The sequence below is a fragment of the Stegodyphus dumicola genome, chromosome 2 (assembly GCF_044657685.1).
Source record: "Stegodyphus dumicola isolate Sdum_Otavi_A_Nest chromosome 2, ASM4465768v1".
Lineage (NCBI taxonomy): Eukaryota > Metazoa > Arthropoda > Arachnida > Araneae > Eresidae > Stegodyphus > Stegodyphus dumicola.
This window is the reverse complement of record NC_140769.1, coordinates 220,172,458-220,199,626: the sequence shown is the minus strand read 5'-3', so window position 1 is coordinate 220,199,626 and position 27,169 is coordinate 220,172,458.

The window sequence follows — 27,169 nt, the reverse complement described above, 5'->3', positions numbered from 1 at the left end:
TAGTTATAAGTATGGTTTCCTGTCGAGGATTGTACTTCCCGGGATATGCAGTCGATGGGCTTAGAGTATTGGTAAATCACTGTGCGAATTACGCATTCCAGCGTTTTTTATACTGTCTTGTGTTTAACATTCTTAGTAGCTTGAAGTGGTAACTACTGATAGTGCTCTATTATACTGAGAAGAGCTGTCGTACGAGTACTTTTGTGACAAAATTCTTTGAGGAAATTAATTGTATCAAGCTATCAGCGGTTCTATGTGCATTCAATCATTACGAAACCGGTTGGGTTGGGTTTATTTGATTATGGAAAAGCTATGTCGAGGGCTTTCTACTAAGGAAAGGGATGCCTTCGGGGATGACTTTCTAAGGCAAAATGGATAGTATACACGTTACACATAAGGAAATCCACGAACAAGCTCAGGCAGTCGACACGTTTGCTGGGATTCGAACCTCGGACCCAGCTATCAATGTTCAGCGACCGTTCGGCCCCCGGTGAGGTCATTACTAACCCGTAGGCACATAACAATATACCAGAGTTGATATTCTAAACACAAAAGTGGCACTAAAAATTCTAAGCCCTTACAGGATGCAGTGTATGCAGCTTAGCTTTGATAATGTTGATAAAACTGCTCCAACACATAGTTCTGAATAACCAAAACAGCAAGGAAAGAAATGGAGAGATGCAAAGGAAAAATAATTAGAAGCGTTTTATTTGTTTTACTCTTAGCTGTACAATGCGAAGTTTTAAGATTTCTAACTATTGTTTCAAATTGTTTACAAACTGAAACTATTATCAAGATAACCCGAATATATTATGAAGGCAAATGAAAAAAGTTCCATGACAAAGCAGTTGATTTTATGCGAAGGTTATCAGAGGATGTGTCATGAACATTTCCATCTTAGTTACCTTTAGCTCGCGTAATTTAAAAGGACTAAAAAAAAAAATTAATAGCATCCTATGGATTGGCAAAATCGATACGAATTTTCTGATATATGCACAACAAGCAATATGTACTTAACGGTTTCTGTAACTCTAGCTGAAGAATCAATCTCAAAACTAAAAATAATAAAAAACTATTTGCGAAGCAGTTTCGGATAGGGAAGACTTAATTTGTTAACTTTGTTTTCAGCTGAGATAATTGAGACCAAAAAATTAACCTTGATAAAACAATTGATAAGTTTAATTCTTTAAGAAAACAGAAATTTTCGTAATCCAAGTGAAAAAAAAATATATATATATCCTGAATAAAGCGCTAGCAAACACTTTACCTTAAATATATCGCGCATGTTTCGTATTATATACTGTGTAACGTCTAATAGCTCCTGATATCTTTTTTTTTTTTTTTTTTTAAACTCAACTGCATTAAACAAGAATCAAAAATAAAATATAATACCACACATCAACGAGACATTTATCGAAAAATTTGTCATTCGATTAAAGTGTATAGAGCTACTTTAATTATTATGAAAATGATCAACCATAACTAGAAAAAGTTTCGGAGGAAAAATAAAGAGGGAGGCCCTCAAACCCTCGTTTAAGTTTTTATTAAATTAGATTAAGTTATTTATAATTTAAAATTAAAAACTGACGTACACATTTCAATATCAGTTCCGTTCTGTTCGTAATAATGAATTCAAAAATTCGTTGCAACTACATCTGCACAATTTCATAAACATCAGTCGATTGTAATGTTGCGCCATCTATTGAATAAATATGAAATTATAAGTTATAGCGCCGATAAATAAAATAGTTTTGTTTAAGAATTTAGTGTTGAAATTTTTCAAGAAACAAATCCATTAAGTAAAATAAATAAATAAAAAGAAAAACAAAGTTAGTCTCTATTGCAGCGTAATAAAATTCGAACTGGTTGCTTAATTTACTGAATTTTAAAAGTCTTTCCTGGAATTGCGAATAACCACATACATTCAATAAGTTTCAATAAAACAGTAATATGATTAAAATTCCTAAAGAACAGTAACATTCTATTAATCCTAATTAACTGAGACGGAATTATTTCGAGTAGTGACTGCTCAGGACTGTTTCACAGAAGCTAGAATTAGCTTATTTTTTGAGCATATTATTTTTTAGATGAATTTTTCGCATTAAAAAAAATTCTTTTAGTTTAATTCAAGCAAAATAACGCAAGAGCTTTCTACCAAAGCAGAAATGCCTTTTGTGGCGCATTTTTAACTCCTTCACAGCCAATTTATATTTTACATATGATTGACATTTTTTTGGTATTGTACAATGTGCTCCAATTTCATACTTGGTGAAATCAAACTACTTTCTCAGGAGTAGTAGAAAAAGGAAGTCTCTATGCTTTTACTTCGGCTAATAGTTTTCCATTTTAAATGTTTGTTGAAACCATGTACACAGCGGCGTTACTGCAGCTTTTGGGTCCTTATGCGGGGGAGGGGACAACTGGGCCCCTTCCGATGATTTTCCACACTCCAAGGAAAAGACTGAAATCAAATGTCTTAAGAACCGGCTTTTTTAATGATGACGATTTTTATTCAAGCTTATTTTCTGGATTAATTATTTAGAAATATAAGCAAGTGGTGGAAGGTGTACGCTAAAGTTTTGCGTACTGGAGAAAATTGTGTAATGTCACTCTCCTCTTTTGTTTTCTCTTTCTGGAGATCTTAGATCAGCAGAGCTTAAGAAGGATGAAAATTTGAGTCTTTATCCTGGCCTGAGCTCATGTTATTAGTTAGTCTTAATCAAATTTTGCTTTCATGGGATCCGTTTTGCATGAAATTTTTCTTCCACTGGGCTATGTAATGGTGACAAATAAATACAATTATGCAGAAAAGAAGCACGCCATGTGAAGTGTAAAGTTAAGAGGAAATATGTGAAATATAGAATTAAAGAGGAAGGGAACCTCAGATTAGAAGGCATTTTACCTAAAACTGCATTTTGAGTTCTGTGTGAAATCTGCGCCAATCTAAATTATTATTATTATTCACAATTTTACTATTATTATTATACATGGCCGAGCCAAAACCTTATGACCTTCTCCACATTTTTCTGTGAATTCATCTGGATGACGTCGATGGCACGTGATTAAGTGAAAATTGTATTTAACTGCTGCCTTGGAAAAGGTAAGGAATTTTTCATATTATATTACTGCTTGTCAAAAATGATGTATAATAACCTCACCACAATCAGGAGACGTTATCAACTCACGAGACACAGGACAGCAAATCAAGCCTCTTCCAGACCAATGAGTTGAAACTTCAACACCCACGTGGCAATAGTCACGTCCCTTACCTCACCCTCAGCGCTCCTACAACAACGGCAGCAGTCAGTCAAGAAATGCTACAGCCAGGCGTCGAACGACACTTCTTCAGAGAGCCGGATCACGTCATGCAAGTTCGCATCATAATTCCGTTATATCAGCGGAGCTAGAAACTAGGTAAGGAATCATTCTTGCACTTACTTTTGCGAGTGATGCGAAAGGCTTGCTGATCGAAGCGAATTTAATAGAGGACAGATTATAATTGGCCCGAAGACTCGGAACAAGTATCTCGGAAACCGCGCGACTGGTAGGTTGTTCACGATCTCATTGTTAGTATTTATGCGAAGTAGATAAATGACGGTGAAACTGGCAGGAGACCATCAATATAGAAGCTACACCACCGTTTAGACTTTCAGGCTCTATTGATGGATATTATCTACCATCAGCTAGGCATTTATCAGGATAAATATATAAATGGTTACAATCAATATACAATAATAATTACAATTAACTGGTTCATAAAACGTTTGTTAAGGTGCTTTTAAGTTATCGCTATTAATGGATAAATAGTCGATGAGAATTTCAAGTTTATTTCGAAGGAAGTTACTTTCCAGAATTTGTTTAAACCAGAGATGAGCTGATATTGTAGAGTATGGCTTGAAGTGAAGATCCTCGGTAATTTCACAACTGATAATGATGTATTATAACTTCTTGTTCACAAATGCACTGGTTTGTATGATGTAGACCAAATCTATTTAGGTATGCAAGAAGAAAGGTTATTGCACGATTGCACGATTAGAGGAAAGTAAAGGAATTGGAATAAATAGAAAAGTTCTTCTGCCTATAGTATGTGTAGACTATTGATATTTCCATAATTTTAACAAGTCATCATTTAGTAGTTTATTATTTAGATGCGATAAAAGATTTGGTATATTAAATTGGGGCAAAGATGGATTATTGGCACCATGCTTTGCTAATTCATCTGCTAGTTCATTACCCGTAATTCCAGAATGTACTTTTGTCCATCTGAATTTAGATATTAAGCTGTTTGGAAAAAGAGAAGTTAGATTATGTAGACTGCGTGCTGTGGCCTATTATAGCAGAAATAGCGGATGTGCTGTCTGATATTATCATTCAAGAAAGTGAACGATGTTTAGCATATATATATAATTGCATCTTTGATGGCAAATAATTCAGCCTGAAAAACTTAGTTAGTATCATCATTTCATTGATTGATGAATATATTCCTTTGAAATACACAATAAGCACGTCCGATGCTTAAATTAGTTTCTGATCCATCGGTGTAAATTTGTAGCGTAAAGTTGTTTGCAGATCTTGTTAGTAGAGATTTTGTATACAACTTGGAAGGATTTAATTCAAGATTGTATATTAGGTATTCAAATTTGTCTGGAGAGTAGTGACTATTATTTAGTAATGTGAGTAGTGACTATTATTACTTAGTAGTGATTATGGAAAGTTCCAGAAATGTAAAGTGTTTCTTGAGGTAAAATGAATTTTATCAAGTTATCATCGGTTCTGTCCATAACGAATCTGAACGCAATAACTTTTTGTGCCAGGAATGCGACTGAATGCTGATGACAAAACGAATGAAGAAGCAACTAAGACAGCCGGTGGTAGGCTTTGCTACATTCAAGGAAGAGATGAGAGTGGGCCAAAAATCCGTTAAAGAAGTGAAGAATGCAGGCCAAAAAAGGATGAAATCGGGCCAAGAAAACACTGAGGCAGGTCAAGAGTTTCTGCTGTCGAACGACTATAGCATTACAGAATTTCTCTTGGAAGCTCTAACAAATTGACAGCTTAGAGAAATCCATAATTAAAGCAAAAAATAATTCTGTCGCTTTTAAATTCGTCTTCTCGACCCTCTTTAGAGTTCATCACAGATGATGATAAGACCTCCTAGCAAGTGTACAAAACTCAGTTTTCTGTAGAGGCGGACGCAAATGGATGGGATTCTCAAGCTAAGGCCTGTCACCACTCCACTTCTCTGAGAGCGGACGCAGTAGATATTCTGCCCGAAAACCAAAGGCTAGTCTTCGAAGTTTTATCAGGCGCTCTGGAGCTGCGCTTTGGCGAGAAGTCTGGCGGAATACTGATGATATTTGACTCTTTTATCACTTATCCCACACATCACATAATTCACCGCGAATATATATCTGCTGATAATTCAGACAGCTATATCACTTTTATAACTACACTACAAATTCACAATAATCTGATGATCTTCGGACAATGACTGTCCTACACACTTCCTTGTACTACATTTTCTCGGGCACAAAGATGATCGCCAAATTATAAAAATTGCTGACGATATCTGGACACAGCCGAAATTCAGTAGATCGAAAATCTGGCGTCCGTAACTTTTCCCGTGGATTTGCGAATGCACCTGCTTTGAAGAGCTGTAATCACTTCACTTTAACCGGACCCTGTCGTCCATAACCTTTCGTAGATTTCCTAATCACTGTTTCTTAATGAATGACGTATTCACTTTTTCGAACGGATGTTCGTAACTTTTCGTGGAAATTCAGAACCTAATAGTCTATAATCTGTGCATGGATTTCTTCATCTGTACCGCTGCCACCATTTTAATAAAGCTGTAACGACTGAACACCCGTGTTGGGTGAAAAAAAAACAATTATCTTTTAAATATTTATTTTAAAAACTTAATAAAAATTTCTTGATTACTATTAAATAACATATTCAACCATTACAGCCATAGTTCACACAATGGCCACTGGATTGCGTCTTCCTCCGAGCCTTTTACTACATAAAAAGCTCACACACAAAGCCCTCTCTTTCGTTTTGTTAAAAGTCTTATCGGAAATACCTGGAATGGGGTAATTACTAAGTCCCTTATGTCCGGAAACCGCACCAGGTGATTTAGGCAACACCTCTACTCAAAGTTCTAACTGACGATTAGTCTCCGAACAAAACAGGAAGTTCTTCTCATTAAGCACCTGTGTGTCAAAGGTGTGTATATGTTACAAAATCAATTAACTTAGGCGGAATAGAAACGATAACAAATCAACCCTAAATTGCTGGAACAAAGGAGGTGAAGTCTACGTAAGAAAGAACTTCAGAACAGCCGAAGGCACGAAAACTAAGACAGCTGCCCATCAAGGACGCGGGAAACAAATTATTAGCAATCGTAGGTTACCAGATTTTGAGAAGCCCGATTTTACAGCGCTTAAAGCTTATATTTCTGCAATGAATGGCGGCAGTACTGGACTCTTCGACTCTTTATGCGTCATATAAATGGAGTTCATAGCAATATAGCCATCGATACTGGGGGAAATGTTACAATCATTCTAAAATATTTAGCTCAAAAACTGAAAGTTAAACTCATCTGAACGAATTCTTTCGTTACCCTCCAGACTTCGTCTGGTGATAAAATCGACATCGATGGAAAATTAAACGTAAGCATCACGTTTGTCCACAGATTGCTAAAGTTGGGCAGGAGGAGGTAGGAAATATTCTAAACAACATGCAAGAAAGCGATACTTCAGCAAGTCCTTGAGCCTGTTGCATCTTCCTGGTCAGAAAGAAAAGGCGTTCGACTAGATTTTGCGTTGAATATCGCCGAAGAGCGAAATCACGTAGAAAGAGAGTTACCCTCTTTCTAGAATCGACGCTAGATCTAGAAAGTGGATTTACGACCTTCGACGCTAGATCTAGAAATGGCTACCGATTTGGCATGTAGCGATACACCCTGACGACCGAGAAAAGACGCTACTTACTACTGGACAAAGACATTAGGAGTTTCAGCTGATGCCGCTTGGATTATGTAATGTGTCAGGAACTTTCAAACCCCTTGTGGAGATCGTATTGAGAGGTCTTTCCTGCGAAGCCCTAGATGGCATCATCATCGTCTGAAAAAGCTTTAGATAGCATTTAAAAAATTATGAGGAAGGTGTTTCAGAAATTGAAGGAAGACAATCTGAGGTAAGTCCTGCCAAAAGTAAACTGTTCAGACAGGAAGTGACTTATCTCGGACGTGTCATCTCTGCCGAAGCATTGTGTGCACGAATCCAGAAAAAATATCGGCAGTTAAAGATTGCAGACGCCCCGAAAATGTTCATCAGCTAGAAAGCTTAGTGGGACTTTGCACATACTGTAGGAAATTTGTGAAGAATTATTCTTCCATCGCAAGACCCCTTCACAATTTGAAAGAGAACAAACGTTCATGTGAAGAACGTGTCGCGGCGTACTGGAGCAAATATCTATCTAAACCAGAAAGGAATTACTTTGTCACCAGGAAAGGGTTGCTCGCCATAGTTAAAGCCGTAAAACATTTCCAGCATTATCTCTAAGGCAGAAGATGCCTGCTCCGAACAGATCATGCATCGTTGACTTGGCTATTAAATTTCAAAAATCCCAAAGGCAATAACCAAATAGATACAGAGATTCCAGGAATGTGATATAAGTATCCGGTAACCCCGACGCCCTATCTAGAAGACTCTGCCCAGAAAGCTGACGCTATTGTTAAAGGGTCGAAGCGAAATACGAGCTGCTCAATCCGTTTGCACGTCAAGTTATAACTTCATCGTCTGATTGCAAACCATGGAGTGACCAAGAAGTCAGGAAAAATCAGTTGGAAGACAGCCACAATAAACCCATCATTGACTTAATGAAAAGTTCAAATAGAAAGCTACCCGGCATAAAATGTTGATCTATAGTCCTAAGACAAAGAGTATTGAGCTGTCTGGGACTTACTCTTTACTTGAAATGGCATTATGCACCGGAAGTTCTAAAAGGCATTCCGATGGTAGCTGACACTTGCTCACGGTCGTTCTTAAAGGAATTACACAACAGTCCAATAGTAGGCCAATTCTACTGGAGTAATGCAAGGGTTGACGTGCAGAAGTGGTGCCAATTTTACAATGATTGTGCGGGTCGTAAAGGACCAAAGAAAAGCAGTAGAGAGAGTTAAAATATCTCAGTTGAGAAAAGAATCTTCTCCACGGAAAACATAATTTATTTTTCGACATCGCATATTGATTCACATTAAACATTGAAAAGAAAAAAAATTAATATTTAATTGCTATTTCATGTACAGCATCTATCTCTTTCATATTTATGACTGTAAAATTAACCAATAGGCCAGAATTCCTAAATTTGCACTCTTCTTACACGTCCATACTCGCAAGAGCCGAACTATAACTCATTCTCTAATAAGACAAAAAAAATTTAAATTTTCTCTCACTAGTAGAATCCCTGGCGCCATTTAGTGAGAGAAAAAACACTTTAAAATGAGTGCCTAACATACTCCCACCTTTAATTTATGGTAGAAACCAGAAATTAAACACAAAAATTATATTTACATCATTACTCAAAAATAATAACAAAAAAAAAATTAATATCTTAAAGAAAATTTCAAACAATAAAAATTAAAGTTCTAAAAGTGTTCACACAGTTCACCTACTGGAAGATTGGATCATCGTTCTTAGATATCTCCAGAAGGTAAGGAAGTGGGTCTTCTGTTGATAAATTAATCAATAATTCCAAGTGTACAGCTTGATACACAGCCCATGTGCAGATGACAATCCATACCTTGAATATGTTCTTTAGAAAAAGAAGACCACATAAATCGATGCCCACGGCTTCAAAAACTTTTGTTTTCCTAACTCGGTCAAATGGAAGATGAATGGGCAGAGTGACAAACAGTTTTGACGTAAACATTTTGCTTTTCACTCATTATAATAATTTACTTTGGATGTTAAGCTTAGCAGAAATAGTGTAATAATTTACGCGCAAGATGGAACTTACAGTCTGGAGACCAGTATGACAGTCTTTAAATAACAGTCTTATATTAAACAATTTACTAAGTGATATTTTGATGGCAACAAAATTGGATATTTGAATGATAATTCATCATCATGTTCTAACAACTTTGTTTTGACTCGCATTGTTATTTTGACTTTTCATAACAATGAGACCTCCGACAGTATCTGAGACGCCACCAAAACTTTCTATGAATTCTTGACCAAAGAAACTTCTGTCTCTTTCTTTTCTTCGACAGAAAACTCAGATGAAAAAAAATGATTTCTATTTCTACATTTTCATACGAATCTTTTCATCCAACAAAATATAATTAATATAACTGAAATTCTTTCATAATTCATGAATTCATCATATAAATAATGATATTGCAGTTTTCTTTCTTTCTGACATAACTAAATCTTCATTAGGAACCTGTTCTGACTTGACCCAATTATTTTCTTCGTCTTTTACCCATCTTGTTCCCGTCTCGATAAGATGTTTAGAGCTACAACCACGAAATGGCAGCTCCGCCTTAGATTACCTGGGACAAGATACCATCGGTGTGATTCTATGAGTTTGCAGATTTCTCTGATTCTGCTACCCACAAAATCCTATCCATACTATAAGTGTTGAAAAATCAGTCCAGTGATAAACTGGTACAGTAGCGACGTCCAGAACCTCAAGAGTATAATTTGTTAATCTGACTTCCAAAACACAAGCAAGAAGTTCCAGACGCGGTATTGCCAAAGTCTGTTTTGGAGCAAGTCGCGTTTTGCTCCTGGAAGCTGTACCGAAATTCTATTATCATCTTCACAGCGTAGGAAAATTGCTCTTGCATATGCAGACTCGAAACGCAAAATAGATGTATGGACCCTTTCTCTTTACTTGCATAAACAATACGTTTGTTGATATTTTAGATAATTGTTTCAATTCACTGTACCATTTCTGACGTCTTTCAAACGACTTCTTTTGAATCTTCTGTGGAAGCGGAGAATCTCATTCTGGCTTAGCTAACGGGGCCTTCTGAATCATTAGCTTGGCTAGCAGCAGTGCTGAGACAAGAAAACCGATGGGATCGTAAATACTTTGTGTCACAGATAAGATCTTCCGTTTAGTAAGATTTTTTATTTCAGCGTCAAATTTATTGCAGATCATTAAACAATTCTCCTTTCTATCACATCTAATTCTCCAAAACGGAACTGAAACTGAAGGATCTCCTTTAACCAAACTTCTGTTCTCAGATGACAAATTTTCTATTTCTTCTACAGTAGGGTTTCTTAAACTTTTTCCAGTCGCGACCCTCTTTTATCACTGAGATTTTTCGCGACCCTTTTTTATCACTGAGATTTTTTCGCGACCTCCCATAATATTTACAAAAATTTTGTGGGACCCCATAAGAATTGCGTAAATCCGACACACGCATGAGTGAAACTGTCACTTTTTTCATTTGTAATGTAATATACTATTGCAGTTTTAGGTCATTAACTTTAATTTTTAATTTTAAGACATAGAATAATGTGAAAATTTAAAATAAGTAACAGACGAAGTGACAGCGTCACGTGCAAAGCAAGGAAAATGAACGTTTCTATTATAAAAAGAATGCGCCGAAACGTTTTCGTTTTTTTCTTTGTTTGTAATGTCTTATCTTTTTCAGATACACTGTGTAAAAATATTTGGTAATTGTAAAATTATTATAATAAGTTAAAGAAATATCAGAACTGTAAAATTTTTGGCGCCCCCCCCCCTGCTGCAGGTCCCGCGAAACCCACAGTTTAAGAAACCCTGTTCTACAGGATCGATTTGCCAGAATCTCAAACCCATTTTATCTTCAGCCATAACTTCAGTTGACTTTGAGATAAATTCTTCTAATTCTGTACGCTATCTACGCAATTGTCAATATAGGACTTGCCAGTAACTGCTTTGAGTTCTTCTGAGCACTTTTTCAAATGGTACCTTATAACCGCACTGACTAAAAATGGGCTACAAGAAGCTCCAAACACCACTCTGTTATACTGTTAATTTTATCCGCTTTCTCCCACCATAAAAATCTCAAAAATCGGTGATCAACTTCCATTTGGAGGAAGGTATTTCTAATGTCTAATTAGGCACAACAGCTCTTCTCGAAATTTCAATAATACATAGCCGGAATTTCTTCTATCAAGTTAGGCCTTTCGAATAGAGAGTCGTTAGGGATGATGCTTACCCAACTTTGCACGAGTCGTCGAAAATTGGCCTGACAGAGGTAGTGGTACTCTCTGGCATAATAACTGGATGGTGACACAAGTAGTGGCTTCCTACTTCTTCTAATTTCTTTTCTGAGACTTTCTGTACGGCATTCTCTTTCTGCCATTCTTTAAATACTAGATCATAATCTTCAAATTTATTTAACTTCCTTCTGGTAATGCTAAACAACCTTCTTTCTGCTTCATTTCTATATGGGAGGGTGTTTGAGTTAATACAAGTCCATGGAACACCAACACAATAACGCCCGCTTTCACTTCCAGTAAATTCTTTAAGGAACAGCATGTCGTAGGCTAGATCTACTCCCTTCCTAGACACTGTTTGAGAGGGATCATTAAGCCGTATTGTTTTTAGTCGCTATAAATCTGGAACGCTCAGATCTGTCAGAGATAAATTAGCTATCAGCATAGCTGTATAAACACTACATAACTTTGGGATGGATTCTCTAACTCAGCGCAAATTGTCCATCCAAGTTTTGTTTGAACTGCCATTAATACCATTGTTCAGATGCTTGATTCGACCCATTAGAAGTTGGCTATAATCGTCGCTGCCAATTAAAATTTCTGTTTCTGGACTCCCCAGTCTCAATATCTGATAATCACAATCTATTTTTCTTAAGCTCTTCTAGAACAGGCCCTTTTGGAATGAGAGGAATTTTTCCACACAGATTTTCGTGCTCAAGAAATTTGGCTGTGAGAACTGGCTTGTGACTATTACCCGGTGCACTTAATTAAATTTTATATTTACTGTGAGGTTCAGCTTCTGTTTGTGCACCTCCAAATACCGTGTGGGTAATAGCTGCTGTATCCAGAAGCTTAAGCCCAAGTTTTTTGCGGTGCTCTTCAAAATGTAACCCCTTTCGGACACAGTGTCCAGTAAAGCCCGGACCCTCTTAATATTTTTATTACCATTTCTAGTGTCACAAGAGCTATTTCCTTTTGAACACGGCTGATTTGAAAATATATTCTGGACATTCGCTGGCGGTTTGCACATATTTCTTTGGCAACGAACAAACCAGTTGCAGTAGAGTTCTTTTTATCCCTTTTCTGTAATTTCTCTTTATCTTTTGGTATAATACTTTCAAAGCCTGACCTCGCTAACTGTTTCTTCACCCGTGACCTCCCTCTTCAAAACATTCATTACCATTAAACTCGGGGAACTTTTTCCCAACATTGTATCGCTATCATTCTCTTAAAATATCATCAAGTAAGCAGGATTCTATCACGGGGTACAGCCAGACTGAATTACTTCCTACATCAAGCCCCCTGAATTCTGGAAATCTTAAATGTGCTTCTACCTTAGTAAACAAGTCACACAATGATAATCTGTCCACAGCCCTAGTTTGAACATTTGCTGTTCCTTGACATACACTTTGATAAGAATATCTTTGTCCCCATAACGCTCGCAAAGCTTTCGGATAATTTTCTGAAGTTATTGGGTAACTTTCTAATAAATGTCTAGCTCGAGTTCCAGGTTCTACAGCTTGCAGCAAATACTGAAACTTGTCACAATCATCTAATTCTTTATCTTCATGTATCTTCTTAAACTATGCACAAAATGGCAAACAATTGATTAATTGATAATCAAAAGGTTTTATATTCAATTTAGGAAATTTATACATTTGACTTATAGAGTTACTGACATCAGAATCAGTAAAAATTGCGTCGTTTGGAACTTTGTTTACATTTAGTAATTCACTAACTTTTCTTTTAATTATCATGAATTCATAAGAATATTTCTCATTTTCATCCATCTCATTTGGAATGATAGACTCATCATCTACTAATATATCTATTATACTATTATCTAAAACTTTTAATTCACACATGATGCTGTTCGATTTTTAGTACAAATTAGAAATTTCACAAATCAGAATTTTCATATAAATCAGAAATTTCAAATTTTTTTTTCTAGTTTCGATTTCAGAATACAAGTATTTCATGCTTTTGTAAACGACGCATATTTCTTTTTTTTTAATTTATCCATATTCTATTATTACTCAGTTTTAATACACTACGACCAACTACAGCTGAACACTAATCAATAACAAATTTGTTCGGATACCTTAAAAACACTGAGAATGTTAAATTCAATATCATTCTTTCACAAAATTAAAATATATACTTTATTCAAGAACACAAAAACTTCTAATATAGCTTTAAGCTGAAAATATTAAATATCTATCTCTATCCAACTTAAATATTAGCATGCTTTCGTTCAACATAATGAATCTTCAGAAAAATAAACAAAATTTAAATACTTCTGTTTCGAAAATAATAAACAACTAGTTTTCCTTAAGTTTCCACATCCCAGAGGCGGATGCCAAAATTTTATGCTATGTAATTAATCAACTGCTGTTGAATGAAGTTGTCCGCATCCACTGAATATGCAAGTTCTATAATTAATCTGGTTTAAAAATAAGAAAAAACTTAATTACCTTTTCTTGTGAGCAGGGACTGTAAACATGATTCTTGTTGAAAAAAGGATCTTCTCAACGGAAACAAAACTTATTTTTCGACACCACATTTTGATTACCATTACAAGAAAAAACAAATATTTAATTGCTGTTTTATACACAGCCTCCATTTCTTTCGTATTAATGGCTGTTGGGCCAGAATGCCTAACCCTGCACTTTTCTTACACGCTCAGCCAAGAAGCCAAATAAACCCTCTATTAAGACAAAAAAAGTTTATATTTTCTCTCACTAGTGTAACATCTGATGAGGGTAAGAAACACTTTAAAATGAATACCTAACATATCATTACCAGTCCAGGGATTGCACTGCCTAGGAGGAGGAGTCCTCCGGAAGGTGGGCAATACTACGAATTTTGTACGTAAGTAAATAATTTTAGTGAAATTAGTATCTTTTGTATAATGTTACTATAATGTTCAAAAACTTATATAAACTCCAAGAAGGCGAATTTCACCACATGTGGAAGCGCCAGCAAAAGAAACTCGCCAAGATGGGTAGTTGGGTGAAGGAGGCAAAAGGAAGAGGTGTGGTATGCACGAACCAGCATATTCCGCCGAAGTTCTTATCTGTAAAATTTAGTTATTATATTTTTATGTGTGTGTGCGAAATAAATTCACGTATCGTGAAGCTGGTGTGTTCATTATTGATCGGCCATTTATTATGAATTAGCAAGCTCTTCTATGCCGTGGAATGGTGCAGTTTAAAACCGAAAGTGGATGCGTTCCGGTCGCAGACACTTAGCCGACAATGAATCTCGTTCTTCCCAATGCTTTGAGATTTCTAATACTTTCACATTTCATTACTACTTTACTCAACACATCACACTACATAATTCTCGTATAAAGTCGTTTCGCTCCTCCCACTAATGAAGTTTCCTTTCTCTGTCAGGAAGTAAAGTGATTCGCCCTACTCCTCGCCACACTTGCTGCTTTTTTTTTTTTTTTTTTTTATCTAAAATGCTATTTACACCCTCCAGAATGCTATTTACAGGTTAGGCATCGCATATTTATTAATCTGGGTTAGGGTTTCAGCACGGGATTTCGTACCTCGTGGCCTGCGGCCACCTAACAAAAGTAGGTTTGGTTTATTTAATTTCGGCAAAGCCAGACGGCTATCTGCCTAACGGGAAGGATACCTTCGTGGAGGTCTTTCTAAGGAAAACTGGCTCGTATACATATTACGCATGGGGGAAAATACGAAAACACCCATGCAGCCTGTCCGTTTGCGGGATTCGAAATTCGGACCGAACTGCCAGTGTTCAGTGACTTTACGCTCGGCCGCTGCTGGGCCTAACAGAAATAGAGTGACCGTTTTACTTAATAGATAACCAGTCTCTTCCAATAAAATTTGCCTTTTTAGGCTAGAACTTTATAAATGCATTCAGGAAAATGGGCACCAAAAATATTCTGTTACCATGTAGCTAAAACAAAAACGGGAAAGAAAAGGAATGAAAGAGAAAAAATAAATTTAAGTTAATGAAAAGTGAAATGAAAATTTATACATTTTTAACGGATATTGAGAAAGTTACATTTTATAAGAAAAACATGAAGAAATATAACATTCTATTGAAAATTACACATTGCGACTTACAAAACAGAGTACATAATTATCTAGTTACATAACTTATCTAGTTAAATCTGGAATCGATAGATGGAACCGCATTACGGTGACTTTTCAGGATGTCTCGCTTTGCTTGGTGCCCCTCCTTCTGCAGATTCCTGCATTTCTCTTCGGAGATTTTCCCACGTCCGGAATTCCATATCAGCAACGTTTTCGATATATGAAGAGTGAAAAATGTAGTTTCTGCAGAAATGTATTCAGTTCTGAATGAAATAAAACCTTAAAGAATATTTTATTTCTAAATTAAACACAATGCACCGGTTTAGTGCTATAAACATTAACCTAAGTAAGTATTTTCAGCGAGAGGCATGGTCAATAAAATGCTACAGAGCTTTTATCTCAAGTATGGTGGCATGAACAGCCCATTATAGAGGTCAATAATTTATACCTTTGCTTGTCTTAAAAATTCACTTTTTTTAACTGTTTCTAATAACAAAATAATGGTTCCCAGACAAAAGCCCACTGGACGAAAGCGCACGCGACAAAAGCCCACAAAAAAAAAAAAAAAAAAAAAAAAAAAAAAAAAAAAAAAAGCCCACTGTGATAATTGCTCACGCGACAAACACCCACAGCGATGAAAGCGCACATTGATAAAAGCCCACTCTGATGAAAGCGCACTTTGATAAAAGCACACATTGATAAAAGCCCACATAATGAAAAGGGACATATGGTTTTTTATTACTATAAAATGTATTTGTAATTTTAATTATAGTAAATGGAGAATTCTGAATTTTAATTATCTCAAAAATACGTCTGTTTGTATATTTTATCACTACTTTATCTGTTTATTTTATTAGGTTGAACGCAAACTTTCTACTCTCTGATTAAGTTATTAGCTATAACGTTTCGATGAGAAATCTGAAAATGCATTTTATGATTTATTTACTTACTTAACTTTGGTACGTGTATGTGAAAATGAAAAATATCATTATGAAGCTCCTCACATGCTATTTTTAAGGTAATATGGCTGAGATTAAATATAATTATGCTTCATTATTAAACTATTAACTTTTTAATGGAAAAACAATTGAATTTAATTTTCTTCCTTTTTTAGTTTTTCCTTTAGTTCCTTTAATTTCTTTTAGTTCCTTTTTAGTTTAGTAATATTAAAACAGTTTTATGTAATTAAGCACAATGAAAATTTGGCTAAGAGATATTTTATTCTTTACTTTAGACTGAGCTTATCAAATTTTAAACACATTTCTGATTGAAAGCTTTCTTGAATGTAACAATTATAATTTGGAGATTTTCTAGAGATATTTTCTTTTAGATTCCTGAATAAATTAAAACTGTTAGTTGACACCTATCTTTTGTGTATATATTGTATCATAGTTATTATTCTATATTTTTATGTTTTATTAATCTAGAATCTTTTCTCTCATTATTTAATCCAGAATTTTATTTCAGTTATTTATTATATTGCTTATGAATGTATTTTTATTCTGTTTGTATTAATACTGTACTTTAATTCATTTCTATATCATGCCTATGTATGCTCTACCACCCTACTTATCAGGACTTATTTTTCATGAATTTATCACTTCCCCGCACTCAGTCTTGTCTCCCATGGTCTTATTGTCTGGTTTTCCATTCTTGTGACGCATGGTCACCTCCTCTTCCCCCTAGACTTAAGTTCCTCCTTTACCACCAATTTGCTACCTCCAACTGCCAGGTGCCATCATGGCAAACTATCAGGAGTCGGTAGAATTGCATTTACTCGCGACGCACCAGCAATATATGCGTGGACTGGATTGGATTTGGGACAAAAGAAAAGGAAAGCAATGGTTTCCCACCTGAATAGCCAGTGGACAGTTAGAAAACTGCATGACAAAAGCTCATAAGACGAATGCCTACTTAAAAACTGCCCACATTTTCAGGAAATCCAAAATAGCTATGACATTCTGAAAAATGTTACGAATAATAATTATTATGATTAAAAATGAAATTTCAAGTGGGAATGAAATTGATTTATGCAAAAGCGAAGTTTCAAAATTTAACTAAACTATTTAAAGCCGTGCTTTTAATTTACTATTAAAACTATTTATGATAGCGCACGCAAACGTTTTCTTAATTATTAATATAGAATACGGTACTTTTACCTTTTTCGTTGAAATTAAAGTTCGGCTTTAATTCTCCATATTAAATTCACTATATGCAAAATTTTCTGAATTGTTAAATTATTCTCTGTATATGATGAAATTTGCATACATTTTACGCTGCTTATAATTTTGTAGAATTGAAAAAAACAAGTGTGGCCAGTTTTCCATTTCACCTCCCTTTGTCGGACTTATACGAGGTCACTTCCCTTTGTCGCGTAAATATAATAACAAAGTTACATATACATGTACATGTTTTTAATTACACCATTTTGATTGAATCTGTTCTATTTACATACAGGGTTTTAATTCAGCCGGAGCCCAAAATGAAATGTGTTCGGCTACTTAAATTTATTGTTCAATTATTTGTTATTAATTTAATTTAATTTTTTTTTATTTTATTTTTATTCATGAATCTGCTTTGTACAGCTAAAAAAAAAAAAAAAAAAAAAAAAAAAAAAAAAAAAAAAAAAAGAAAAAATATTAATTTTAACGTAGCATATATATCGGTGTGGATTTTTGTCAGTGTGGGCTATTATCAGCGTGAGCTTATATCTGTGTGGGCTTTTATCAATGTGCGCTTTCATCGGTGTGGGTATTTGTCGCGTGGGCAATTATCACAGTGGGGTCTTTTTTGTGGCCTTTTATCGCGTGCGCTTTCGTCCAGTCGGCTTTTGTCTGGTCACCCAAAATAATACATATTTCCAAAATTAACCCTTCACGACCATATTCTATAAAAAATATAATTCAAGAATAACAATAATTTTTATTGCATTATTCAGATTTTTCATGACAGGGAAAGGAAATTTCGTTAGTGGGAGGAGCGAAACGATTTTGTAAGGGAAAGAATGTAACATGATGTATTGAGTAAAATAATAATCAAACGTAAAGGTATTAGAAATTTGAAAGCATTTGGAAGAGCGAGATCGGAAAATTAATATTATAAAGTAAACAAGAAAAATTATTAATGATGTGAAAGTGTTTCAAAGGAGCCGAGTTGATTAAATGAAGAAGTTTTACGGATAATTTTTGAAGATCCCAAATGTAATTAAGTGACCGCCGTACTTAGCTAAAAAAAATTCTTTTTTCCTTTCGAAATTTAATTCATATTCCCTGATGAGAAATTTCAGCGCCTTTTCAATTTGGCCAATATACACCAAACAGCACCATACATATCAAACAATGCTAAATTATCCCAATGATTAGAAGCACATATGAGATCTTTAAGAATCGAAAAATGAATTTTACTAATAGGGAAAAAAATAACTTAAATATTGAACTTAAGTATGGTGGCATGAACAGCCCATTATAGAGGTCAATAATTTATACATTTGCTTGTCTTAAAATTCACTTTTTTAAAAAATTATTTCTAATAACAAAATAATATATATTTCGAAACTAACCATTCGCGGCCATATTCTATAAAAATTATAATTCAAGAATAGCAATAATTTTTATTGCAATAAAAATTATTGCATTATTCAGATTTTTCATGACAGGCAAAGGAAATTTCATTAGAGGAAGGAGCGAAACGATTTTGTAAGGGAAAGAATGTAACATGTAGGTGAAAAAATAACTTAAATATTGAACTTATGGATAAGTCGAGAAATTTTGTAATTCATAGTAAATTTAAACAATTATTGGGTACATGTCAGCTAAATCTCACTGTCGACTTAGTGTCCTGTTGACTAAATGTCTTGACAGTTAAGTGTCCCGTAGCTAAATGTTCTGACGGCTAACTCTCTATGTCGGCTAAATGACCTGTCGGTTAAGTGTCCGTGTCGGCTAACTGGTGTCGATTAAGTGTCATGGACCCGATGCGTCCATCGTCCCGTGTAAATTACAGGTAAACTTTACTGGCCCAGCTCTTTGCAGGATGAAGAAATCATTAGATACCTGCGGAAATCAAAGAGGTGAGAAATTAAATTCGTAGTATATACCCTGCACATAATAAATTCAGTTTTTGTGCCATTTTGTTAATTCGGGTTCGAAATCGAAATCGAGTCAATGGCTAGGCGGCAATTAGTAGCCAACCGCTACTTTAACCGTCTCTGTTGGTAAATTGCCCTAAGGCGTTGGTACTTAAGTTTTTAATTAAGGCGATTTACGCCGCGCCAACTAGGCGAAACTTGTCAAATTTTGGGAAATGTAGGTGGAGTAAGGGAGATGATTGGCAGGAGCCTGTCACGTGGGTGGTCACCAGCTTACGCGTACAATGAGAAATATTGGAAATATTAATAATTATCAAGTTTTGAAACAGGTTATCTAGATTGGAATAATTAAACTAATATCGCGATCTAAATGAAGAGAAATGGCACAACTAAGTGCAACAGATTAGCTAAACAAAATATTCAAATTCATCCTTTCTGTAAAACACAGATTGGACAGTGGTAGTCACGTGGGAGTCACCCTCCCGTGAACTGTCCACAGCCCAATGCATCTTGAAATAGTAGATATCACAATTCAGTGAAGTCTTGGTCTGAGAAATTAAACACTAAAGTTCTTGTACAACACTGAGGCACATGAGTTACTGTAACTATACACTATGTACATATAGGGACGGCGGTATTTGAGCGAAGTGGCAAATGGTGAAAAACATTTTACACTAGCAATAAATAATCAGAGCTTTGAAGATCCAGGTACACGGATCATGTCCATAAGTCCACAATATTACAAAGTCTCTGATATAACAATAAGAAGATTACGAAAATGACAAATAAAAGATCAGTGCTTTGAAGATCCAGGTACACGGATCATGTCCGTAAGTCTATAAAGTTTCAAAGACACTGGTAAAATGACACAATGAAGATAAAATAAAGATAATAGTACTATGTACACATTTCACCATTTGCTGTTATGGAAGATGCCTCTTGGGCGCTTTGCTGTAATTTCTATAGTAGGATCATAATTTATCAGATTACGGATATTTTCGTATTGAGAAAGTTCTATTTTAGCATAGAAATTGTGGCTCGTGGTGAGAATTTGATCATCTATGGGTCTTATTTTTAGTTCTTTATGTATCTGCAAGTTACGTACGAACCATGGGGAGTCAACAATTTGTCTGAGTATTTTGTTCTGAAAGACCTGTAGTTTGTGTCTATAAATCTTGTACACAGTGGCCCAGATAGGCACTGCATAAAGTAGGGTGGGTCTTATTAAGCTGGTATAGATCTTCTTCTTGAGACTGATATTTAATTTAGCATTTCTTCTTATTAAAGGGTAAAGAGACATTTTAGCAGCGGTGGCTTTGCGCAAGGCATACTCCGTGTGTTCTTTGAATAACAGCTGTGAGTCGAAGACCACTCCTAGATACTTGGTACTTGGAACAATTTCTAGGGCTTGATCATTAATTTTTATATTTACATTTACAGGAGTGAACTTCCAATGACGTCTGAAAAGGAGAATTTGGCTCTTTGACGGATTTACTTTTAACTTCCATGAATCATAATAGTGTGCTATGATATTTACTGCGCTTTCAAGTTTATCTACAGCGAGCTGAGGTTTTAGCGACTTGGTTAAAATTGCTGTGTCGTCGGCATATTTCACTACTTTTGCATTCAAAGGAACCGGCATATCATTCGTGTAGATATTAAACAGAAGCGGTCCCAGAACGCTTCCTTGAGCCACTCCGCTTTTAATTCTTTTTCTTGAAGAGAGAGAGTCATTAATTTTTACCTGAAAGGTCCTGTTTTTAAGATAGCTTTTCATGAGCTAATAAAACTGATGGGCAGATGAACAAGGTGCAGCTTGTAGAGTAGACCCTCATGCCACACCTTGTCAAATGCTTTTTCTAGGTCTAGAAAGCAGCTGGCGATTGTGTTCTTTTTTGCGAAGGAGTCTGCAATAAATTCTGTAACGTTCAGTAGTTGGTGCACGGTACTATGACCGGCTCTAAAACCAAACTGCTCTTTACATATAATTTCCTTATCCTCTAGATGTTGAGTTAATCTCTTTTGGAGGACACGCTCAAATACCTTTCCCAAACTGGGGAAGGAGATTTTTTCCTTACAGGAATAATTTCTTCAGCCAAATTATGAAATTGGAAACGGAGCCTAAGTTCTCACTTTCGACAGCTACGTCCTGATTGGTGGATGAAGCATTCTGCTCATTAACATTTTCATTGCTATTTTGAGTTATGTTTCTTCTTGGAAGAGGTGGGAAATTTTCTAAGTTGATATCAGGGGGACTATTTTTTGAAGTTTTTCTCGCTTCTTTTTGGAATTCTTTTTCTGCAATTTTTCTTTTCTTCAAGTTATCCGGATGCATTTCGCAACCACGGTACGAACTAATGTGGGGGCCTCCGCAGAGGCAACATTTGCCGGGTAAGTTTCTGTCTTTTGTACATGTAGTAGTAATATGGTTTTGCCCGCATTTTAAACACCTGGGCTTGTGCTTACAGTGAGCACTACTGTGGCCATACCTCTGACAGTGGTGACACTGTTTGTGTCCTGGAGTGGGTCTGAAGGGAGTAATTTTAACAGCCAAATCTAGAATATGCGTTATGTTGTATATTTTCTTGCCTTCTATGCTGCGTTTGACTTCAGCCATGAAAGTGGGTAGTTTGACAATTTCATTGTCTATTTTCTTGGTAACTTGTCTTACTGTTTTAACCGGGATGTTATTGTCTATTAATTCTTCCATAATGTCCTCGGGTTTGGTGTGAACAGATAATTTTTTGATTACAACTCTTATCGGTTTATCCTGAGGGAGAGAAAAGGTATGGTAAGGAATTTCCTTTTCGTCTAGGTATCTCGTGACTTCACGATACTCAGTGTCCGATTTAACTTTAATGTGGATATCACCACCTTTCTGTACACATTCCATGGATATGGTAAATTGCTTAATATTATCTCTGAGTCTTTCCAGTCCGTGACATCTGAAATGATAATCGGCGGAATTCTGTTAGCCTTTTTGTTGGGCGTGATGAAATCACCTTCATTAATAGTACTGTCTTCTTGTGAGTTTAGCGAACTAACATTTGTAGTGTCCATTTTATCATCTATTTTTAGTGAAGCGTATTTATTTTTGGTTGACGTCATTGAACCGTTGCTGCTTTCACTAAGTGTGCGTTTGTGGTATTTTTTGGGTGTAATCCATTTTTCATTATAATTATTTATTTTGCTTATTTCCTGAATAACATTTGAAACTGGTTTGGGTTGCTTTGTAGTTTGATTAGATGTCGAATCATTGCTAGTATTAACTAACGGGATGCTACCGCAGATATTTTGCACTGAATCTCCTGCAGCTTGTTTAATCGCTACACACTTCTCAAGCTCTGCATAGGTTTTTGGAGCCATTGCTCCATTTCTGGGGTGATTTTCCGTAAGCCATTTCTAAGCGTGTTAAACGCTAAGTTAAACTCAGACATAATCTGCATACAATCCTCAATCGTGCCATGTTTAAGAATATTCTCAACAATATCGCGCTTATTAAGGATTGCTAAATCATTTATCTCATCCATATTTACCAAGTCAAGCTATCCTATCGATGTACAAGACAATGTCGATAATGAAGCGTAGAAATCAAAAATATACTCACGAACTTGTCCAGATGAGCTACTCCAAGTACACCTCTCGAAAGAGACCAACGAAAAACACTTACTATTTATAAATAAATTTCCTTCACTTCCTAAATTTTAGAATCACACTCGTAAAGCAAAATAATAATACGAACTCTAATTCGGGTTTAGATGCTAAATCTTTATATATATATTGTCGCCGATAGTTTATTGTTGCCACTCGGAAAAGTGAGCGCGGAAATTAACGTTTCCGCAGTTTTTAATTAATATCTCGGCCGATTAAAGTCTTACGAAGATGAGAACGGTATCAATGGATTCGGAAAATTGTTTGTAATCCCAGTTTATCAGTCTCGAATTTCAACTCGGCGCCGTTTAGTAGATATTCGAGAAAAAAGAATTTGGCACGTAGCGAAATCCCTCTATTAGGGAAAACTCAAGAAAGAAAGTGGAAAATGTAGGGGAAGCTTCGTTTTTAATTAATATATTTGCTAATTAAAATCCCACGAAGGCGCGAATGGTCAAAATGGCGTGCTACGGACCTTCGGAATCCAACGGTGTGCTTCGCTAAGCCCGGGAGCCAGCCGTGTCGGAGGAGACAATGTTACTTCACCCCACATATATATGCGGCTTAAGTGCCTGTTTGTCGCCGACAGCTTATTGGTTGCTTGCGTAACTGTACTAGCCAACACACAGGCACAACGCTACAGGGTTGCCGTTTCAATTCAGACGTAGACAATTTCGTGTAAAACTTGCCTTTGCTATGACCATCCATCAGTCTCAGGGCCAAACGCTTAAGCGTGTTAGCATTTTTTTTCACCTGAGCCTGCATTTGGACACGGTCAACTTTTTGTTGCCTGTTCAAGAGTTCGTGAAAGAACGGACGTAAAATTAAAAATAACTAATGGTCCTCTGCAAGGCGAGCTTAAAAATGATGGAAAGATCTACACAAGAAATGTTGTGTACAAAGAGATCTTTGACATGTGAATTAATATTTTATTATTTAAATCACATTTATTTATTGAGCTAGCGGTGGCTCTTAAAAATGTATCGCCAGTGGTTTCCTTCATTGCACTCTACTTTAAGTACTTTTACTCTACTACTAAAATATATTTACTTTTGGTTTATGTAATACGAGTAAATATAATTGCAAATTATATCAAATGTTGCGGAAATTCATATTTTTAGCAACGTGTTATTTAATCTGATATATCACTAATGTTTGCTATTTTATTTTACTCATTTTAGAATTGTAATAAGTTGCTAGCATTACCGTTGAGAATGTTCCAAGTCAGGGGTCGGCAACCTGCGGCTCGCGAGACACATGGGGCTCTTTGGATATGAAGCTGCGGCTGTTGAGTTCCATACGCAAATATTACTTATTTTACCCCCCCCCCCCCAAAAAAAAAAAAAAGAGAACTAAAGAAGAGCATCGAGAATTCAATCGGGATTGGACGCAGTCGTTCACTTTCATATGCAACTCAGATGGCCTTCCGACTTATCTCATTTGCCACGAAAAACTCGCACACGATAAGAAATCAAATTTAGAGAGACACTTCACTAAAACCATGCTCAGTTTGCTAGTATATATTCAGCCGGCGAAGAACGGAAAAAAGCTGTCGACGAGCTCCAAAAACAAAAACAGCAATCAAGTTCCATGTTAAGTAACTGGACGCAATCTACAAGTAATGTTAATCTGGCAAGCTACGCGGGATCATTAGAAGTTGGAAAAAAAGGCAAACTATTCACAGATGGTGAGTATGTCAAAGATTGCTTCATACGTGCATTTGTTTTGTGATTTCATTAACAAACCAGAAGTCTTGAAAAAAAAAAAAAAATCAAAGATCCGCTAAAACAGTACAAGATAGAATAGCTAAAATGTCTTTCAAATGTAACGTATTTGCAGGTGGAAGATATTCAACTTTCTTCTGCCTTATCAATTGCTATAGATGAGTCTTGCGACATAAAAGACACGGCACAAGTTGCCCTTTTTGTCAGGTACATGTCTTCTCAAGATCCAAAAGAAGAACTTATAGGATTGCTACCGCTCTCGGGCGGGACAAAATAGAGGGGAAGATATAGCGATTGCCGTGCAAAAATGCGTTGAAAACAATAAGATCGATTTAAATAAAATCGTTTCAATAGCAACTGATGGAGCCAGAAGTATGGCAGAGAGAAATAAAGGGGCAACAACGATTTTTCAGAGCAAAATAAACTACGAAATTCTTACGTTTCACTGCATAATACACCAAAGAAGCTCTTTTGTGCCCAAATATTTCCGGCAGAAATAGTTAAGGCCATGAATTTGGTAATCAAGATTGTTAAGAGCATCTTGTCAAAAGCACTCTACCATCGCCAGTTTAAAGAATTCTGAAACGAAATGGAGACTCAGTATTCCGACCTCCTTCTTCACAATAAAGTACGATGGCTTTCCAAAGCAAAGGTGTTGAAACGTTCTCCTTTGTGCTTGAATGAAATAAATACATTCCTAAATGAAAACGGCATTAATCACCCTGAATTAGAGAACGACAAATGATTGCAAAAATTTTACTTTATGGTGGATGTCACAGCAAAATTAAATGAGCTGAATCTAAAACTGCAAGGAAAGGGAAACCCAGCTTATGTTTTGGAAGAAGAATTGGTTTGTTTTGAAGAAAAATTATTCTTTTTGCAGAAGATATTAAGAGCGGTAAATTACTTCATTCTCAAATTCTAAAGCAATATCACGATAAAACCAGTGCAACTGTTGACACGAATTACTTCAGTTACAAATAATAATAATAATAATAATTAAAGATGAATTTGATGACAGATTTGAGCAATTCAAAACCCCTCTAGCATTCATAGTAAATCCTCTCAACACAAATAGTAACGAAATCCACATTGAGCCATTTGGAATTGATACTGAATCTCTAGAAATGCAATTGGATCGATTTAAAAAGTAAAGCTTTGTGGAGTGGAAAATTTACGGAGTTGGAGGTCCAGAAATGAATGTATGTAACGCAACAAAAGTGGACAGCTTTAAAAGAAATGCCGCGAGTTGATGTAAATGTGTTACATATAAAAATAAGAAATTTGTTATATTATCATATATAAGTATTGTGTATGCAGAGGTCTTTATATATGTGATTTGTATGCTTCAATTAAATGGCACACTTAGGGTAGGACTTAGCATGTGTATGCAAGGTACATTGAAATATATACAATGAAACAGGTGCATTGAACCATGCACAGTGAAACAGGTATAACGAAAATGATATAATCTTACTGTAACTTAATGATACATAAAAAATGAGTTTAGATTTTTGACTGTGCGCATGGTCTAAACTTATATAAATGCCAAGATGGCGAATTTCACCAAATGTGGACTTTGGCACAGAAGCGCCAGTAAAAGAAACTTGCCAAGATGGGCATTTGAGTGAAGGAGGCAAAAGGAAGAGGTGTGGTGCGCGTGAACCAGCATATTTTGGCGAAGTTCTCTTCTGTAAAATTTAGTTATTATATTTTTATGTGTGTGTGCAAAGTAAATTTATGTATCGTGAAGGTGGTGTGTTCATTATTGATCGCCATTTATTATGAATTAACAAGCTCTTCTAAGCTGTGAAATGGTGCAGTTTAAAACCGAAAGTGGATGCGCTCATCGCCCCGAGTAAATTACAGGTAAACTTCACTGTTATAATGTAAAATGAAAAGTCTGAAAAGACAAAGCTTCATCGGAAAAATAAAATTTCAGAGGCAAATCTATTTAACATTGGGTAAATGTCTATTTCACTCTACTGGCAAGATATCGCTAAATCGGCAACTAATTTTGTCGCCAAATTTAGCTAGAAATCGTCACATTTGGCGACATCCAGTTTCTGTGTAACTGTAACCTTATCTGGCCTTTAGATGTAGCTTTAAAACATATATGCTTTCCAGTAATTTGAGATATGGAAGATACTAGAGATTTCTTGATGACTGGATGAAAACTATATAAGACTGGAGAGAGCATCTCCTCTCAGTTTTCAGTTCAGAGTCAAATTCGGAGTATTGAAAAACCTTTTACCTTCATTTGAGCTTCGCTCTTTAGATGCATTTTGCATTGCATTGTTTTTAACATGTTTTAACGTTTGCATTGTTCTTCTTTTTAACATTCTATGAAGATAATTAGTGCATAATGAAGCAAACAAATGGGGAGAATTACCTTATTTTTTTTAAAATACCTTTAAG